At 37.8% G+C, this 22364-nt stretch overlaps 1 protein-coding gene across 4 annotated transcripts in view; it reads right to left on the bottom strand.

The window, feature by feature from the left end:
- Positions 1-22364, bottom strand: part of LOC129536215 (cyclic AMP-dependent transcription factor ATF-7) — a 96306-nt gene that overhangs the window by 55993 nt on the left and 17949 nt on the right. The gene's annotated exons all lie outside the window — the stretch shown is intronic.

The raw sequence follows: 22364 nt of genomic DNA, 5'->3' as shown, positions 1-22364 counted from the left end.
TCTTTCACTTTTACCAAGAGGTTCTTTAGTTCCTCTTTGCTTTCTGTCATAAGGGTGATGTCATCTGCATATCCAAGGCTACTGATATTTCTCCCAGCAATCTTGATTCCAGCTTGTGTTTCATCCAGTCCAGCATTCCACATGATGTATTCTGCATATAAGTTAAATAAGCAGGGTGACAATATGCAGCCTTGATGTACTCCCTTCCCAATTTGGAACCAATCTGTTGTTCCATGTCCAGTTCTAACTCTTGCTTCCTGACCTGCATACAAATTTCTCAGGAGGCAGGTCAGGTGGTCTGGTACTCCCATCTCTTAAAGAATTTTCCACAGTTTATTGTGATCCACACAGTCAAAGACTTTAGCATAGTCAATGAAGCAGAAGTAGATATTCTTCTGGAATTCTCTTGCTTTTCTATTATCCAACAGACGTTGGCAATTTGACCTCTGGTTCCTCTGCCTTTTCTAAATCCAGCTTGAACATCTGGAAGTTCTCGGTTCATGTATTGTTGAAGAATAGTTTGGAGAATTTTGAGGATTACTTTCCTAGCATGTGAGATGAGTGCAACTGGGTGGTAGTTTGAACATTCTTTGGCATTGCCTTTCTTTGGGATTGGAATAATAACTGAACTTTTCCAGTCCTGTGGCCACTGCTGAGTTTTCCAAATTTGATGGCATATTGTGCAGCACTTTCACAGCATCATCTTTTAGGATCTGAAATAGCTCAGCTGGAATTCCTTCCCCTCCTAGCTTTGTTCATAGTGATGCTTCCTAAGGCCCACTTGACTTCACACTCCAGGATATCTGGCTCTAGGTGAGTGATCACACCATCATGGTTATCTGGGTCATGAAGATCTTTTTTGTATACTTCTTCTGTGTATTCCTGCCACCTCTTCTTAATATCTTCTGCTTCTGTTAGGTCTATACCTACGTTCCTGTCCTTTATGGTGCCCATCTTTGCATGAAATGTTCCCTTGGTATCTCTAATTTTCTTGAAGAGATCTCTAGTCTTTCCCATTCTATTGTTTTCCTCTATTTCTTTGCATTTCCTCTATTTCTTTGCAATACTGTAGTTATTTTAAATATTATCTTCCAATTAAAATAAATTTTTTTTAAAGTAATGGAGAAAAATACCATGGTAACACTAGTCAAAAGAAAGGGAAAGAGCTATATTTATTTCAGACAGAGCAGTCTTCAGAGCATTGAAAGTCATCCGGGATAAAGAGAGGCATTACATAATGATAAAGGAACAAATACTCCAAAAAGACAAAAAAAAATCTTTAATATATATATACCTAACAACAGAGTATCAAAACATGTGACCCCAAAACTGACAGAACTGCTAGAAAAAACAAATAAACCAACTATTACAGTTGGTGACTTTAACATTCTTCTATCAGAAATGGACAGATTCAGCAGGTAGGAAATCAGGAAGGACAAAGCTGAACTCAACAACACCATCAATCAACTGAACATAATTGACATATATAGAATACTTCATCCAAGAATAGCAGATTACACATTCTTCTCAAGTTCACATTCACTAAGACAGACTTTAACAAATAATCATACACTATCTGCTTTCAGATCACAATGGACTCGAAAAAGAAGAACAAATTAAAGGAAAAGTAAGTAGAAGAAAATTAATAAAAATCAGAACAGAAATAAAATACAATTAAAAACAAGAAATCAATAAAGCCAAAACCTGATTCTTTGAAAAGGTTGATAAAGTTGATAAACCTTTAGATAGGCCAAGAAAGAAGACACAAATTACTAGTACCAGATATCAAAGAGGGACATCACTCCAGATTGCATGGATGTTAAAAGGATAATAAAGGAATATTATGAATAATGCTATGTCCACAAACTTGATAACCTAGATGAAATGGACCAACTCCTTAAAAGACACAATCTGCTACAACTCACACAAGAAGAAATGGACAATCTGAAAAGGCCTGTATCTTTTAAACAGATTGACTCAACAATTAACAACTTTCCAAAACAGAAAGCACCAGGCCTAGACGTGTTCATTGGCGAATTCCACCAAACATTTAAGGAATAAACTATACAAATTTTCTTCAGTCTCCTCTAGAGGACAGAAGCAGAGAGAAAACTTTCTAACTTATTCTATGAGGCCAACATTATTCAAATACCCAAATCAGAGAAAGACATTACAAGAAAATATAACTACAAACCATTCTCTCTCATGAACATTAATACAAAAATCCCCAACAAAATATTAGTAAATCAAATCCAACAATGTATAAAGAGTTATACACCACAAACAAGAGGGATTTATTTCAAGTATGCAAGGCTTGTTCAACATTCAAAAATTAATGAATGCAATCCATCACATCAGCAGGCTAAAGAAGAAAAATCTCATGATCATATCAATAGATAAAGAAAAAGCACTTAACAAAATCTTGCATGAATTCATGATAAAAACTCTCAGCAAACTAAGAATATATGGGAACTTCATTAACTTGATAAAGAACATCTACAAAATACCTATCAGTTCAGTTCAGTTCACTCGCTCAGTCGTGTCCGACTCTTTGCGACCCCATGAATCACAGCACGCCAGGCCTCCCTGTCCATCACCAACTCCCGGAGTTCACTCAAACGCATGTCCATCGAGTTGGTAATGCCATCCAGCCATCTCATTCTCTGTCGTCCCCTTCTCCTCCTGCCCCCAATCCCTCCCAGCATCAGACTCTTTTCCAGTGAGTCAACTCGTCACATGAGGTGGCCAAAGTATTGGAGTTTCAGCTTTAGCATCAGTCCTTCCAATGAACACCCAGGATTGATCTCCTTTAGAATGGATTGCTTGGATCTCCTTGCAGTCCAAGGGACTCTCAAGAGTCTTCTCCAACACCACAGTTCAAAAGCATCAATTCTTCGGCAATCAGCTTTCTTCACAGTCCAACTCTCACATCCATACATGACCATGGGAAAAACCATAGCCTTGACTAGACGGACCTTGGTTGGCAAAGTAATGTCTCTGCTTTTTAATATGCTATCAAGGTTGGTCATAACTTTCCTTCCAAGGAGTAAGCGCCTTTTAATTTCCTGGCTGCAATCAGCATCTGCAGTGATTTTGGAGCCCCCCAAAATAAAGTCTGACACTGTTTCCACTGTTTCCCCATCTATTTCCCATGAAGTGATGGGACCAGATGCCATGATCTTCGTTTTCTGAATGTTGAGCTTCAAGCCAAACTTTTCACTCTCCTCTTTCACTTTCATCAAGAGGCCTTTGAGTTCCTCTTCACTTTCTGCCATAAGGGTGGTGTCATCTGCATATCTGAGGTTACTGATAGTTAACACTAAATCATGAAAAGCTCAAAGCTTTTCTGCTAAAATCAAGAACAAAGCAATGATATCCCCCACTCTCACCACTCTTTTTCAACATTGTACTGATACCCTAGCTAATGCAATAAGATAAGAAAAGGAAATAAAAGTCATAGAGATCATGAAGGAAAAAAGAAAACTGTTTGCAGTTGACATCATCATCTATGTAGAAAATCCAAAAGAAATAAAAAACTCCAAGAATAAATTACAGCAAAATTGCAGGATACAAAGTTAATATACAGTCATCATATGCTTTACTGTATACCAGAAATAAACATGTGGGATTTGAAATTAAAAACACAACGCCATTTACATTAGTACCTCCCCAAATTAAATACATAGGTATAAATCTAACAAAATATGTGAAAGATCTACATGAGGAAAATTATAAAATTCTGATGAATGAAATCAAAGAACAACTAAATGGGTATTTACTGTAAAGATGATGTAATTTCTTCCCAACTTGGTCTATATATTTAATCCAAACCCAATCAAAATCCCAACAAATCCCACAAAATTACTGTGGATGTCAACAATCTGATTCTAAAGATTATATGGAGAGGCAAAAAACCCAAAATAGCCAACATAATACTGAAGAAGAACAATGTTGATGGACCGAGAGTATGTAACTCCAATATATATGATAAAGCTATGGGTAATCAAGATGTAGTATTGGTGAAAGAACAGATTAAAAGATCAGTGGAACAGAGCAGGGAGTCCAGAAACAGACCCATATAAATATAGTCAATTTATTTTTTAACAAAGGAGCAAAGACACAAACATTCTTCTCAGGTGCCCATGAAATATTCTCCAGGATGAATCACATGTTAGGCTACAGAACAGTCTTAATAAATTTAAGAATACTGAAGTCATACCAAGCATCTTTTCAGACCAGAATGGTATGAAACTAGAAATTAGTCACAAGAAGAAAACTAGAAAATTCACAAATATGTGGAAATGACATATGCTACTGAACAACCAATAGGGCAATAAAGAACTTGAAACAGAAATAAATTCCTTGAGACAAAGTAAAATGGAAATATAAAATACTGAAATTTATGGTATGCAGCAGAAGCAGTTCTAGGAGGGAAGCTAAGAGCAATAAATGCCTACCTACCTCAAGAAATAAGAAAAATCTCAAATAAACAACCTAACTTTACAGTTCAAGGAACTTAAAAAAGAACAAACAAGACCTGAAGTTAGGAGAAGGAAAGAAACAACAAAGATCAGAGCAGAAATAAATGAATTAGAGACTAAAAAGACAATTAAAAAGATCAAAGAAACCAACAGCTGGTTCTTTGAAAAGATAAACAAAATTGACAAACATTTAGCTAGATTAACCAAAAAAAGAGCACTAAATAAAACAAGAAAAACCAATCAGAAATGAAAGAGGAGACATTACAAGTGATACCTCAGAAATACAAAGTATCATATGAGACTACTACAAACAACTGTAAGTCAACAAACTGGACAACCTAAGAGATACGGATACATTCCTAAAAACATACAAGTATCCAAGACTGAGTCATGAAGAAACAGAAAATATGGACAGACGGTTTACCAGTAAGGACTTTGAATCAGTAACCAAAAGCCTCTCAACAAACAAAGGTCCAGGACCAGATGAACTCTACCAAGCATTCAAAGAATTAACACCAATCCTCAAACATCCAAAAAATTTAAAAAGAAGGAATACTTACAAACTCATCTTACAAAGTCAGCATTACCCTGACACCAAAACCAGAATACCACAAGAAAAGAAAATTATGGGCCAATATCCCTGATAAACAAAAATGCAAAAATCCTCAACACCATATTAATAGAATTCAACAATACCTTAAGAGGAATCATATACCATGGTCAAATGGGATTTATTCTAGGGATACAAGGATGGTTCAGTATCCAATACACCATTCAATGTGATATACCACATTTACCAAATGAAGGATAAAAAGTATTCTATCATCTCACTAGATGCAGAAAACATATGACAAAATTCAACATTAGTTATGATAAAAATTCTCAACAAAGTGAGTATAGAGGGAACATACCTCAGTGTAATAAAGGTCACACATGACAAGCCCATAACATCATACTGAACAATGAAAAGCTAAAGTTTTCTTCTAAGATCAGGAACAGAACAAAACACCACATTTACCATTTTTATTCAACACAATATTGGAAATCCTAGCTACAACAGTTAGGCAAGAAAAAGAAATAAAAGTAATCCAAATGGGAAAGGAAGAAGTAAAACCGTCATTATTTGCAGATGATACATAGAAAACCCTAAAGACCACCAAAAAATTCTTAAAGTGAATTCAACAAAGGCTGAGGATATAAAATCAACATACAAAAAGTGTTGTATTTCGACACACTAATAATGAACTATCATAAAGAAAAATTAAGAAAACAATACCATTTATAATTGCATCAAAAAGAATAAAATACCCAAGAATACATTATCACCACAAAAGTGAAAGGCCTGGACACTGAAAACTCTTAAGACACTGACAAAAGAAACTGAAGAAGACACAAATAAACAGAAAGATAATCATGTTCATGAGCTGGAAGAATAAATATTGTTAAAATGTCCATACTATCCAAAGCAATATACATGTTCAGTGCAATCCTTACCAAAATTCTAATGGCATTTCTTACAAAAAGAACAATCCTAAAATGTGTATGGAAGCACAAAAGAATCCAAATAGTCAATGAAATCTTGAGACAGAACAAACCTGGAGGCAACATGCTCCTTGATTTCAAACGATATCACAAAGCTATAGTAATCAAAACTGTATGATATTGGCATAAAAACCAACATACATATCACCAACAAACCAACATGCATATCAATGAAAGAGAGCCCAAAATAAACCCATGCATATACTGTTAATTTATGACAAGACTATACAATGGGAGAAAGGGGAGTTTCCTCAAAAAACACTGTTGGGAAAACTGGATAGACACGTGCAAAAGAGTAAAAACTGGACCACTATCTAATACCAAATACAAATATTAAATTCAAAGTGGATTAAAAACTTGAATGTAAGACCTGAAACCATAAAACTCGTTAAGGAAAAAACAAGAGGCAATAAGCTCCTTGTCATCCATACTGGTGACTGTTTTTTGAATCTGACACAAAATGCAAAGGCAGCAAAAACAAAAACAAGTGAGAATACAACAAACTAAGAAGCTTCTGCACAACAAAGAAAATCATCAACAAAATGAAAAAATCTACTGAATAAGAGAAAATATTTGCAAAACATATATCTGATAAGCAGTTAATATCCAAAATACATAAAGAACTCATACAATTCAATAGCAAAACCTCACACAATTCAATTAAAAATGACAGAGGATCTGAATATTTTTCCAAAGAAGATATACAGATGGCCAACTGATACATTAAAAGATACGGAACAACACTATTCCGTATCCACGGATACAGAGAGCCAATCATATATGGAATCTTAAAACAAAACAAAATCCCACCAAACTTATAGAGAACAAGTTGGTAGTTACCAGAGATTGGGGGTGAAGGGGGTCAAATAGGGGAAGGGGGTCAAAAGGCACAAATTCCCAGTTATAATTAAATCACGGGGATTTAATATACAGTATGATGACTACAGTTAATATATTACGTATTTGAAAGTAGTTGATTGAAGCCATGAAATTAAAAGACTTGGAAGGAAAGTTATGACCAACCTAGATAGTATATTAAAAAGCAGAGACATTACTTTGCCAACAAAGGTCCGTCTAGTCAAGGCTATGGTTTTTCCAGTGGTCATGTATGGATATGAGAATTGGACTGTGAAGAAAGCTGATCACCGAAGAATTGATGCTTTTGAACTGTGGTGCTGGAGAAGACTCTTGAGAGTCCCTTGGACTGCAAGGAGATCCAACCAGTCCATTCTAAAGGAGATCAGTCCTGGGTGTTTATTGGAAGGACTGATGCTAAAGCTGAAACTCCAATACTTTGGCCACCTCATACGACGAGTTGACTCACTGGAAAAGACTCTGATGCTGGGAAGGATTGGGGGAGGGAGGAGAAGGGGACAACAGAGAATGAGATGGCTGGATGGCAACACTGACTCGATGGAGGTGGGTTTGAGTGAATTCCGGGAGTTGGTGATGGACAGGGAGGCCTGGCGTGCTGTGATTCATGGGGTCACAAAGAGTCGGACACGACTGAGCGACTGAACTGAACTGAAGAGAGAATAAGTTTTCATCACAAGGAAAAAATTCTGTAATTATGTAAGGTGATGGATGGTAACTAGATTTACTGTGGTGATCACTTTGCAGTATATGTAAATATCAAATCATTATGCTATACACCTAAAACTTTTATAATGTTATACCTCAATTACACCTCATTAAAAAAAAAGAGCAAAAGCAATACAATAATCTTTTCAACAAATAGTTCTGAAATAGTGCTTTCAACAACTTGAAATCCATAAGCAAAAAAGAGAATATAGACACAGACTTTAAACCTTTTGCAAAACTAATTCAGACTGGATCATAAACATAAATGTGAAACACAAAACTATAAAACTCCCAAAGGATAACACAGGAAAAAACCTATATATAATCTTGAGTTTGGCAATGACTTTAGAGATAACACCAAAGGCATGATCAATGAATGGAATAATTGATAAATTGGATTTCATTAAATAAAAACTTGTATTCTGTGAAAAACAATGTCAAGAGAATGAGAAGGCAAGCTTCAGCCTGAGAAAAAGTATTTGCAAAAGACACATTTGATAAAGGACTGCTATCCAAAATACATATAGAACTCTTAAATCTCAACAACAAGGATGGGACTTCCCTATTGGTCCAGTGGTTAGGACTCTGCACTTCCACTACAGGGTGTGGGGGTTTGATCTCACATGCTGTCCAGTGCAGCAAAAAACAAACAAACAAACAAAAACTCAACAATAAGGAAACAAACAACCAAATTAAAAAACAGGCCAAAGACTTTAACAAACGTCTCACCAAAGCTATACAGATAGCAAACAAAAAACCTGTAAAGAGATGCTGCACATCATATGACATCAGCGAAATGCAAATTAAAACAACAAGGGCATACCACCACACATACTGACAAGGGTGTGAAGCAAAAGGAACTCTCATTCATTGCTGGTGGGAATGAAAAAAGACAGAGTCACTTTAGAAGACAATTTGGCAGTTTCTTGAAAATTTACATCCACACAAAAACCTGCACATGGATTTTTACAGCAGCTTTATTCACAACTGCCAAAACTTGGAAGCAACCAAGATATCCTTCAGTAGGTAAATGGATAAATAACTGTGGTACATCCAGACAAAGGAATACTCAGTTCAGTTCAGTTCAGTCGCTCAGTCGTGTCCGACTGTCCGCGACCCCATGAATCACAGCACGCCAGGCCTCCCTGTCCATCACCAACTCCCGGAGTTCACTCAAACTCATGTCCAGAGAGTCAGTGATGCCATCCAGCCATCTCATTCTCGGCCGTCCCCTTCTTCTCCCGCCCCCAACCTTTCTCAGCATCAGAGTCTTTTCCAGTGAGTCAACTCGTCGCATGAGGTGGCCAAAGTATTGCCGTTTCAGCTTCAGCATCAGTCCCTCCAATGTTGCTGCTGCTGCTGCTAAGTCACTTCAGTCGTGTCCGACTCTGTGTAACCCCATAGATGGAAGCCCACCAGGCTCCCCCATCCCTGGGATTCTCCAGGCAAGAACACTGGAGTGGGTTGCTATTTCCTTCTCCAATGTGTGAAAGTAAAAAGTGAAAGTGAAGTCGCTCAGTCGTGTCCGACCCTTAGTGACCCCATGGACTACAGCCTCCCAGGCTCCTCCATCCATGGGATTTTCTAGGCAATAGTACTGGAGTGGCTTGCCATTGCCTTCTCCACCTCCAATGTTACTCACTGCTAAAAAGAACTGAGGTACCAAGCCATGGGAAGACATAAAGGAATCTTAAGCATATTAAGTAAAAGATGGCAATCTGAAAAAACCTACATACTGTATGATTTCAACTATGTGGCTTTTGGAGAAGGTACAGCGATGGAGTCAGCAAAAAGATCAATAGTTGCTCGGAGTTGGGGGGATGAGGGGAAAAAGAACAGGTGGAGCACAGGGGATTTTTATGGCAGTGAAACTATTCTGTGTGATAATATAATGATGACTGTATGTCATTATATATTTTCCAAACCCATCAGATGTACACCAATAAGAGTGAACTCTTAGGTGAGCTATGGACTTTGGGTGATTATGGTGTGTCAGTGTAGGTTCATTAGTTGAAACAAATATGCCACTCTGGTGGGGTATGCTGACAACAGGAAAGGCTATGTTTGTAGGGAAGCAGGGAGTATATGGGGAGTCGCTGTACCGTCCTCTCAATTTTGCTGGAAAGCAATCTTAAAAATTTTTGGAAACCACCAAGAAAAGTAAATTGTTCCACGTTTATTCTCAGAGTGCTTAGAAAAGAGCCTGAAAAATTAAGCCTGAAGTAGAATGAATACTCATTGCTTATATTTCTAATGTGAAGACAGAAAAGCATGGCATAGCAGAAAAGTCCAGCTTTCAAACAAGAATTGTTGTCTCTGTGACAGAGCTCCAATCTAATTATGCCCTAGCCACAGATTTTTCTATCACCACTTCCCCTTTGTTTCAGAGACAGCATCCACGACCTTCTGTCCATGTGGTGGAGGAAGAAATTGCTTCCCAGAAAGGCTTAGCCCACTGCATTTTACTAGATAAAGAAAAAACAAAAAGCCATTCGACTCTGACAAGCCGATTATTGTCTATGGAGGAGCAAAATGCCTCCCTTAGGACTGCAAGGTACAATATGTTCAAACCTTTAACCACTGCTCTGCCACGAGCTACGATATGTGCATGCACAACTCTCTCCCCTGAGCAGTCACACGCATAACTGAAAGTACAAGCCTCCAAGAAGCCCTGTCTGGCTGTAGCTTTAAATGCATATAAAGTAAAATTAAAAGAATGATGAAATAGTCTCCCCTTTTCACTTTTGCAACAATTATCTAGGTAAAAACTAAAAGGGAGGAAAAAGAAAGACTGAAAAGGGAATAGGTAAATTACTGAATCTAACATGATGCCTTATAGAACATACGTAGACATCTAGACCCCAGAAAATTTTAGAGTAACTACTTTTACTGTTCCCTTTCAACACAGTTTAAATGGACTACAGTCTCTTCCTTAATCCCAAGAAATACCTGAAACTGAATAAACAACACAGTGAAAAAAATTAATGCACACAGATTGCCACCGTGTAAAAAGAAAATGATGCTCACTTAAGTGACAGATGTCTGTAGTATTATTTGCCCACTCTGGTATCATACAGTTATCTCCACCTACACACCACAACAGATCTTTAAAACTATCTCAACAACTCTCTTCACTCGAGTCAAATAACTTACGGCAGTGAAAGATTTTTGTTGCTATTGTTGTTTTAGTCAGTAAGCTTGAGAACAGAGATACAAAAAGGAGGTAATTGAGGCTAGCATTAAAATGTAGGGCCTTTTCCTTTTTTAAAAAATAATTATCTGTCCTGCTAAGCTGTCATTGTCTACCTGATAACCTCTTAGGAGCCAAGCTTGCAGTTTCTGTTTGATAGGTTGTTGCTCTGAATCACCTCTCCTTTGTATTTACAATTTTACAGAAACTCCTGGCAGGAGACAGACAGACACACACACACACAAAGAAACATGCATCTACACATACAACTAACTGGCTTGTCAGAGGTATCCAACAAAATAATCAAATGAGATCACTGGACATCCAGAGTTATCATTTTGATAGTTTGTGACCTTGCCCAATAAGGAAGGCATTCTCAGCTCTGAAGCCAAGAATTTGACTTCACTGTCAGAGGTAGAAAAGACTCCAGTCAGATATATCCTGCAGCTGAATGTAGAGTTAGTTTCACACAGTCCACAGTTATATAATGAATCACTGTCAAAATCAACAAGGAAATGTACATTTAAAACAACTTTCCAGCAAAGGATAAAGACATTCAGACAAAACATACAAAGAATACCTCTGTTAAAAATATCAACTGTAAGACTCTCCAATCTCTTTTGATCCTTTATGTATTCATGTACATATTTTTTAAATCACAAATTATTTCACATAAATATTTCCACGTATCTACTTGGTTATGTAATTCCACTTCCAATGATAAAATGTCCACTGCATCAACACACCACAGTTCATAAGAGAAAAGGAAAAAGTATATAAATGGAAGTGTTATGAAGTCAAAGAAGGAAAGAATGTGAGATCTGAGTGAAGACGAATTCTATTAGTCAACAAGTTAAGGCCTTCCATGCAATCATACCTCCAAAAAGTCAGAAAATAAATGTGCTATCAACCACTGGGCAGATCACATATCTCACTACACTGGTAATACACTCCAAATCATACCCTAATCCCACCTTCGTCATGTTTCCTCTTGTCACCAATTAGTACTACAGCCACAATAACAAAAGCCCCACTGCTACATGGCACTACACAAAGCAAGACACCCAGACACCATCCTCTGCATCCTATAGCCACAAAACTAAGGAGAAAGAAGGGAATATGAAACAGGAAGTGACCAAGTCTACAATTCACAAAGATGACACCACAGTGTATCTTTGGGCCTATTAGTGGAGAAGGCTGAAGCTATGGTTTTTAGGTCACAGTTGTCTAGTTCTATCTACATTTCTGGTTAGTCAAGAATTGGTTTTCTTTCCCATCCTAAAATCATGCCCGTACTACTAAATAGTGGTTGTTTGCCTCACAGAGAGTTAGATACATCTCAGCAGCATTCCCAGGCAGATAAAAAATGCAGATTAATAAGGCTGAGGCAGTTGCAGAGATGGCTCTTCATTTTAGTAAGAACTCTTATCTCTTCACACAGGCATAGCTCAGCTGTTGATCCAGCTCTCTCTGGTATGGCAGCCAGACGTCTATCTAGATCAGTAACAAACTACAGCTAGGGCCTAAACTTAAGAGACTGCCGTGGGACCAGTGCAAAAACCCCCACCACTCCTTTTTTTCTTCTGTGCTAGGTGTGTGTATTTACATGTTTATGGGAAAGAATAAGGAAGCAATTTATCCTAGTAAAAGTGGTCTGAAGTCTGTCTGGCCTTATAGCTCCATCACAAAGTACTATACGACCTTGTACAAGTTATTTAACCTCTCTGAGCCTTAATTTTCTCCTCTGTATTGTAAAATGAAGATAATATTATACTGTCCCTCAGGGGATTTTTAGGCTAAATAAAATAATATCTGTAAAGTACTTCCGTACAGTATATAAGAGCTCAGTTAGCTTTAGTTATTGTTATTCTGCTGTTATGACACATGGATAAAGTTAAACCATTTTCTTTGCTTTTGTTCTTTCCCATTCCCCCCATATGATCTCCACATAATTCCTGTACATTATATAAAAACAATATTTCCTCTAAGTTGTAGATGTATGCATGCATACATACGATGTTGGCCTGCACTAACTGATGTTAACTCTGAACATTATTCTATAGAGCCTACCCTAGGCTAGTGTTCATTTTTACCATTAAGTCATCTCAGTTCAACAAGTAAGGAAATTAAATAAGTACTGAGGCCAAGAATGAGTCTCATATATAGCCAAATCTAAAAGGTAAAGAGTATCTCTATGAAAAGAGATCTTACTTAATACCATGGAGTTAATATTCTAAGTGACAGGGAACTTGAATCCCAGAACTAAAGAAATCAGGTCACTCCATTTCTCCCATATTTTATCAATCTAAAATGTCCATGGGAATTCCCTAGTGGTCCAGTGGTTAGGAGTCCACGCTTTCACTGCCAAGGACACAAGTTCAATCCCTGGTCAGGGAATTAACATCCTGCAAACCTGGAGGCACTGCCAAAATACATAAATAATAGTAATAAGAAATAAAATTTCCAAACCAGGACAAGCAGGAAATGTCTCTATCAAAAAAGAATTAAGTCGTTTCTAATGTTTATTGGTGCCCTTAAGATTTATGGTGATGGTGGTTTAGTTGCTAAGTCGTGTCCAACTCCTTGCAACTCCATGAGCCTGCGAGGCTCCTTTGTCCATGGGATTTTTCAGGCAAGAATACTGGAGTGGGTTGCCATTTTCTTCTCCAACGGATCTTCCCAGCCCAAGGACCAAACCCAGGTCTCCAGCATTGCAGACAGATTCTTTACCAGGGAAGCCTTAAGATTTATACTTCTTGGGAATTCCCTGGGAGTCCAGTGGCTAGGACTTGGTGCTATCATTGCTGGGGCCAGGGTTCAATCCCTGGTCGGGGAACTAGGACTCTGCAAGCTATGCATCATGACCCCCCCCACCCCCCCACACACAATTTTTACTTCTCAACTAGTATCTAGCAGAAGGAAGTCGAGATAGCCCAAACAAAGCTAACAAGTAAATCTATTTATTTTTGACATCCTCACAAGTTGCCATGTCTCCTTTGCTCAGGGGCCATTCCTCCTAAGCCAGTTCTCATCTGCTCAGTCATGTCTTTGTGACTCTTTGTGGTCCCATAGACTATAGCTGGCCGGGCTCCTCTGTCCATGGGATTTTCCAGGCAAGAATACTGGAGTGGGTTGCCATTTCCTAAACCAGGGGATCTCCCTGACCCAGGGATTGAACTTACATCTCTTACATTTCCTGCATTAGCAGGCGAGTTCTTTACCACTAGCACCACCAGGGAAGCCAGTTCTCATCTACTAACCCTTAACCCAAACAAAAACATCTATTACCTTATGTGGGTTTCCCTTCTGGCTCAGCTGGTACAGAATCCGCCTGCAATGTGGGAGACCTGGGATTGATCCCTAGGTTGGGAAGATCCCCTGGAGAAGGGAAAGGCTACCCACTCTAATATCCTTGCTGGAGAATTCCATGGACAGAGGAACTTGGCTCACTACAATCCATGGGGTTCGAAACAGTCGCACAGGACTGAGCAACTAACCTTTCACGTGAAGACAGTAAAACGATCAGTACTTAGCAGAGTCTGGGATGGAGTAGTGGATCAACAGGCGGAATAACTGGGGATTTTTAGGGCAGTGAAACTATTCTGTTTGACACGGTAATGGAGGATACATGTTATTATATATTTGTCAAAACCTATAGAAAGTACAACACAAAGAGTGAACCCTAATGTAAACTTTGAACTTTAAATAATAATGTATCAATATTGGCTCATTAGTTGTAACAAATCTACCCCACTAATACAAGATGTGGAAAGCTGGGGATGGAACAAGGTGGGGGTATATGCGAATTCTCCTTACTCTCTTCTCAATTTTTCTGTAAATATAAAACTGCTCTAAAAAAAAAGCCTATTTATTTTTCTTAATTAGAGGAAACACTGATTGATAATCCCCGTCACGTACAATAGCTAATAAGAGCCAAGATAAGCAGTAAAAGAGGAAGGCAAAAACATAAAAAAATTAAGACTACAGGGCTTGATTTCAAACTGGAGAAGACAATAACTAAAGACAAGGAAAGAGACTTGAGAAAGACAACTCTCGCAGCACTTTTATAGTGACTGGTGTGCAAAACACTAAAGCAAATGCTAACTCCCTCAGAGAGAGAGAAGAGAAGCCAAGCTTATACAGGGGACTGAGATACTCAGCAGAAAAACCACCACCATTAAGCCTCTGGCATACTTATGAGTGTCACCCTGATGCCTCTCCCTGTGGCTAAGAAATCAGAGCTTGTCACTGTAACCGAATCCGCAACCTGTGCTACTGCCAATCTTTACAGTAGATTGAGGTATTTTTCAGGAAAAATCAAGGGGTAATTGACCAGTATAGAAAGAGGATCTGACCCTTGGAAAGAGAAAAGAGGCGTTCCTTTTGCCATTGGATGATTCTCTCCGGAATAACATAAATGGCTCTCAGAGAGATTATGTATTTGATAAGCAGAGCTGCAACACTGACAGCCAATCTGCTGAACGCCACACAGAGTACTCAGCTTTCTACAATGACTCAAAGGACACGGCAAAGCTGCAGATTTATTCTGTTGACTCTCCTTGCAGAGTTCCTTAAGTTTTTCAAAGGCAAAAAAGAACTCTCTCCTTCTAATCCAAGGAATTGCAAATTTCACCTGGGATCTAAAGACAGAACCGTGTGTGTGCCAATTCTGACATCATCAATGGGAACAACAAGATTTAAGAGCTGGAATGATGGCTGGCAATTTTAGACTTTAGAGCAGAAGTTGGTTCAGCTCTTCAATCTGCCAGCAGAATCGGCAGCCACACAGGGCACATGGTGTGCCAGACTGGGAATGGGCTAATTTCACAAAATCCATTCTCATTTCCTCTGTACTTTCACATGACAATTGCAAATAGTCCAGATTCTTACCAAAGCACAATCTTAGGTAGCATGTTTCACTGCACAAAGAAACTTGAAAGTAAAAACACAAAGAGATAAATCCCCAAACTTCCATCTTTTCTCCATGATGCTTTCCTTCTTGAAATCCTTTCCTTAACCTGATAATTTTACGTGAAGACTTAAAAAGCAAAATCTATCTACAATAAACTATTAACAGCAGCATTTCTCCCTCACAATTTGTATGTCACTTCTTCGAGATGAGATTTTTAAAAGAGAAAAGCTTTCTATACATCCTAACTGGAATGTAACAGCCACATGTGATAATTTATAGGAATTCCCTCTGTGGTTAAATAGACAAAATTAAACTGAAGAGTTAAAAGATACCCAATTTTTAAAAAAACTTTTTTATGTTACCTTATGGTAAGACAAGATTAAAAACATTAATGTTTAGAGGTAATCAGTTTTATTTTGGTTTTCAAAAACATGCATTATTGTACTGAGCAAGTACCCCAGAACAGACACTGGAGGAAGGGGACTAGCAATAACAAGATATAGAAAAGTATAAGCAGGCTAAACCAGAATAATGTTTTCCCCCCAACAAAATATATAACCCTTTTTAGAAAAATGAAGAGGACAAAAATTAAAATGTTTTGCTCTATAAATAATACGGACAAACAACATATGCCTTAAATTTTAGACATAATCCAAAGTCTAAAATTTTTGCTAAATGCTAAGCATTTACTAACACTTGCAATACAACTCTTTCAAAGGGATTTATCATTTAGTTATAAAGACAATTAAAACTGAAACCTGGCCATGACCAAACTTCAGCCTGAAGGGGTTTTTCTTGTATTATAAAAGTCCAATTTAAAAGGGGCATTTTGTTTCATTTAAGTCACCAGCATAAGGTTAAAAAGCTTAAGTTTGCCCAGTTACACCCTTTGAGCAGAACACTGAAGTTCTCTTTCTTTTCCTAAGAAAAAGCATTCAAAGAACATCTCCTGCACCTTGTTCATAATGTACAATTTATCAGCATTTTGTTTCCTTTCTAAATGGCCGGGAGGGAAGAAGAGCTCCACAGCCACTGTGCGTGGTTAGTAATGGCGCTTTTACTTGTCATTGTACAAAGCCTGTTAAATATTTACAACACAGACAGCAATATCTAGTTCTAAACACCCAGTTGTGAGTTTGAATTTTTTTAGAAATAAATCTATGACAAGTTTTCTCCAGCAAAATGCCAGAATACTCTCCTAACAGCTTCAAGAGACCCAGCGGGTCCAGAGGAGCAGTTATAGGCCATCTGGTGATTACTTATTATTATTTATACAGCACTGTAGATGTACACACAGATGTGTTATGAATCCACATACAGGGTAGGCCTTAACAGGGGCTTCAGACAAAATGCAACTGCTGAGCAAGTCAATCTGCATTAAAGAAACATGCTAACCAGACAGAGGGAGCACACTCACTGTTCTTCAGTCTGCCTCATTAGCTGGATAAAAGAATGATAAAAGAATGAAGAATTCTATATGATGCTGACAATATCTTGTAAATTAACAACCTAGCAATACATATGTGGTTTTGCAGGGGTGGCAAAAGAGGGATGAATGAAGGACAGGCTCTCAGCTCTAGAAGGCAGTATATAAACTCAGCAGTTTGTAAAAGAAGGGACTAGGAAAGAGCCCCTTCTCCTGACTAAGGATGACCTGAGATGCAAAGATAGAGGATTTTTTTTCCACCAGGAATATTCAGAGAACAGTTTCTGGGCTCCCATTCCAAATATTAAGTCATATCCAAGGAAAAACAAGAGTGAGTAACTGAAAATTTTCATCTTAATTTCTTGAATATAGCTCCAATTAGGTTCATACAATATTCTCTCTTTTTGGCACACTGGAACAGGGATGCTTTTAACCTACTATGCTCTTAGTAACATAATAACAAATATAACACAAAAAACTAAAATAACCAACCACTTGTTTCTAAGGGCAAGTGTCAAGAGTGCCAGATCTGACATGAAAAAACTAGGGTTTAATTTCTTGCTCTTAACATGTCTACATTTTCTTCATCCAAGTCCCAGTTTTCTTCTTTACTATGTATAACAGTGGTCTACTTCTATTACAAGATTACATAAAACTGCAGCATTCTCAGAGTGGACTGAAAGTTACTGCAAAATCAACATATTATTACAAAAACAAGGTTAGCATTTGGCCTAATTGTGTATAATGCAGTGTATTTTCAGCAGCCTGACGGCGTGCAGGCACTCTTACCAGATGGGAGCTGGATGAATTATTGAATGAAATATGAATTATTAAATAAAAATTTGAATTTTTTTAAACTCTTGGCAGGGGGTGAGAAAAAAAGGCTTATTTGTTTGCCTGAAACTGTCCTCACCTGTCGAAGCATGTAAAGATAGCACATATCACCACAAATGGTATTTATGTCCCAGAGCCATTTTTTCCTATATTATTCTCTAATTCAAGATGCTCCTCTAACATAAAGAATTAGTAAACAGCACCAGTCATTCTTCCTTGCTTTTCTTTTGTGCCAATGCCAGTTAATAGGAAAACTTGCCAAAGGGGCAGAATTAAAAATCCAGAGTCCCATAGTACCAGTAGGGCCCACTTAATGGGAGGGCTGGGATAACAGGAATAATCTCTATAGATGTGGGTTATATAGGCAATAAAATACACACCTTTGTAGCATGCCAGCATTTAACCAATCACAGAAGCTATTTGTTGCCTCATATATTACAAAGCAATAGAGATTTAAGGGATAATGTTCATGGAGGCAGAGGATACAAAGCAATAAACAGCACTGGAGGTTGGTTAAATGCCAAGTGAAGCCAGGACTACAGCACCATAAACATTATTCCTATTATATGACAAGATAAGGAGGTAAAGAAGCAGCCCTCCATCCCACCACAACTAGGGCTCTACTGTTACCCTTGGCCTCAGAAAGGGAAAGCAAGCCCTGCAGGTCTATGAGCTAGTTATACATTTCATGTCTCAGAAAGCTATGAACAGAATCTCAACCTGTACCTAAATGTTCTCTGGGAGAAGAAAAGATCTAGTAGTAGATATCCTCAAGGCGGGGGGTGGGGGGTGGAAATTACAGCTCCTCAGGGTCACAATGGACTGAGAAACAATCAAAAGGATTTTTCCTTAAAAGGATAAAGTTGATACTGAGTGGTTATGATAGAAACCTTTCTCAATGGCTAATAATGGGATGATACTAATTATCCATTAATAGTATCTTCTCAGAGGAACTCTGTTCCTGTTCTTAAGGAAATAGACATTCTAAGTAAAAAGCTTATACAACCAGCTTCTGCTCAAAGACTTGATTATGGTAACCGGAAAGGCTACTTAAATCTGCATAATTTGAACTGCAAACCAGTGTCATGTGCCTGAGAGGGAGGTATAAGAATATAGAAATTGTTGACCCTTGGTAAAAAAATTAGACTAGGAACTCCCTGGCATCCAGTGGTTAGGACTCCATGCTTTCAGTGCCAAGAGCCCAAGTTCAATCTCTGGTTGGGGAACTAAAATCCCACAGGCATGGGGAAAAAAAATTGTAGACAGAAAGTATCCAAAAGGTTAGGTTATCTAACTGTATCCACGTGAAGTAATACCTCAAATTCAAGATTACTGACACAGACACAATAGTAATTTTTCCTGCTTCCACATGCAATAAGAACAATTTTATAATCCACTTTCAAGTAAAAGTGCCCCTCAAAGCTTTAAAACCTTATAAGACTTCCTAGATTCAGCATTAAACTGTATTCCTATTATTTTAATAACACAGAGGCAAAGCTATTTACAGTTACAGAATTTTAAAACAGACGCTATCTTATAAACATTTCTGAAAGCCATACACTTCAAATTCAACCAGCCCTTTACCACAGAGTAGTATCTGGGGCTCTGTTGCCTTAACAACACTAACCCATGCTCTGAAGGCAGTTCTACTATTACTGCTACCACATTCCATAGAGAGATATTAGTAGGGATATTACTTTCCCCAAGTTCCTCTCCATGATAGTGTTGAGGGCTCAGGGGAAACAGAGACTCTACAGGAGAAGAGGAATGAGAGAGCTCAGAAAACCCTATCACCTGTCTTTTCAGATAAGAATGCAAAGAACACAACCTTCAGCAACCATCTTTTTTTTAAAAAGTACATGTAGCGTATTTAGAACTCAGCTGTGTCACATCAGACTTACTGTTGGGAAGTGGATCATGAACAGAATCCAAAAATAACAGCCATTAAAGACCTAGCAACCAAAACATGTTTATGTATCCATTGAAGGCCCGGTGGTTTTGATTATATGGTGGACAGCATAATCCGCTAGTCTATTTTAGGTGAATTTTCCTTTCACCTCCCCTTAATAGTAGAGTGTAAGATGATTTCTGAGTTTAGGGGTAAAACCTGGGCACAGAACAGATATTTAAATAATTACAAGATTCCTACAGGTTTTGTTTTACGCATAAATCTCTTAAATTATAATTTGCTTTAATTCCTGCTTCATCTAACTGGTAGAAGCCACTGATTTTTGAGGTTTCTATGGTTGCTGAGTTCTAAACATGCCTTGCGAAAATTACCATGGTCCTTATTACCTCTCCTGGGACTTATATAACCTTTTTATTATTCTTCCATTTCTGGAGTAACGACTTTGAATCAATAACGATCGATTATAAATAGGCTTGAAGGCCTCAAGGTGGCTCCAGAATGAAACCATTTTCAAGGTATATAAGGAAGCTGGAACAACAAGCCAAGGGTAGTTCACTTTACCAAATTTATCTTCTCTGCCAGATTTTCACTATTTTATATAACATAAGGCAATCACAGTAAATCTTACAGAGACCTCTCTAGAGTTATTTGTTCCTAGATATTTGGGAAACCTGAAAGGAGACTAAACTAAAGAACTACAGTCTCACATGACTGTAAAGTTTTGACATGCAAAGGGGGTAAAGGATGAGTCATGCTGCCCCAAAGCCTTAAGTTACAGCTTTCTATCCTTTTTCTCTATGAAACAAGTAACTTGAATCCAAAAGACGGTAGCAATCTCCCTCAGTTCGACATTCATTGAGAGGAAAAAAAAAAGCCTTCAGAATCTATGCCAGAGGTTACAGGAATCCTAATAACCCAAATACCAACAAACAATTCAGAAATGGGAAGAAGGAGTAAGAGAAGGAAAAGGCTTATGATAAACAGAACCCGACAACACAAGAAAGAACTAGAGAGTCTCTGTTTTCCTACCTCTAGTCCAAAAATAATGCAAAACAAAAACAAAACCCTTCTGGGATCTCACAAATCTCAGTGAAAACTACTTTTTTCTGATGAGACATCCTGAAGAAACCCTACTGATATATTTTCTTTCTTAGAGAGTTTAAGAGATGCTTTTCCTATGTATTCCTTTATTTTTATCTTCCATTTTTATTTATTTAAGTCCTTGTCTGGGTAGTCTAAGCATACAACATCTAAGTGGGGCACTGAGCCGCTTAAACAGTCAGTGAAGAAAAATAATCGTTTCATCAGAAGTGCAGACTTTTAAAGTAAGTGAGATAAGTATTGTAAAAAAAAGGTACCAGTTATCAATTATGGGAGTCACAGTAAGTACAATTATCAACAAATTCACACACAAAATTTGGATAAATCAGATTCAGGTGTGTACTTCACTAAGGCCATCTAAAAGTGAAACAAATTTACTCTAATTTTCCAAATGGCTTCTATTGAAAAAAATAATATATATATATATATAAACCTTACGATGATAAATACTCAGAATATATTGGTTTTTCTTAGTCTTTTATAAAATTTTTAGCATTTATTGGAATCTGGAATCGCCCTTCTGACTATTTCTTGTTACTAATCCACCCCATCCCCCTCTCAAATTCTAATTCTTAGGAATCTCTGGAACTTAACTCTTTTCTTTTTATACTTCTCTAAGTATTTACAATATTTAATAGAACTAGTCCACAATCTCACATACTACCTGTAAGTGTCACTGGACAGTCACAGGACATATTCCTGTGTGTGTGTTAGTCGGTCAGTCGTGTGAGTCGCTCAGTCGTGTCTGACTCTGCGAACCCGTGAACTGTAGCCCACCAGGCTCCTCTGTCCGTGGAATTCTCCAGGCAAGAATACTGGAGTGGGTTGCCATTTCCTTCTCCAGGGGATCTTCCCAACCCAGGGATTGAACCTGGGTCTCCTGCACTGCAGGCAGATTCTTTACAATTTAAGCTACCAGGGAAACTCTGGACATATTCCGAACTGAAGAGAAATTCAACCCTTCAGGCTCCAGAAAATCAACTCATGAGGGAAATAAAACTTTCTTGATAAGACTTTCTTTGTATTCCTTTCTTCATCCTTTATGGAACATGGCAGAAGGGGAGGGTCTAGGAATAAGAGTTAAGAAGGTATTGAATAAAAATATGGGAAAAAAAAAGGCAATTTCAACAAAATTATTTAAAAAGTACATGATGAAAAACTATTTGATACATAATGGTTCATACAAACCATGACATGGCAGCTAACACACAGGAGGCATCTAATGGCATCAGACAGGGAAAATGGCTGAGAAATCCTGTGTTTATATATTGCTGTGAGAGCCTGGGTTCTATCTTGGATTTGTCTTTCCTGGACAGGTATTTGCCTTAGCTGCTAACAATGATTTTCTGGGTCAACAATCAAAAGAAACTTTTTTTTTCTTATTTACA

The sequence above is a fragment of the Moschus berezovskii genome, chromosome 6, assembly GCF_049115385.1.
Source record: "Moschus berezovskii isolate FMDL1 chromosome 6, NW_MosBer_1.0, whole genome shotgun sequence".
Taxonomy (NCBI): domain Eukaryota; kingdom Metazoa; phylum Chordata; class Mammalia; order Artiodactyla; family Moschidae; genus Moschus; species Moschus berezovskii.
This window is presented reverse-complemented; position numbering and strand designations above follow the sequence as displayed.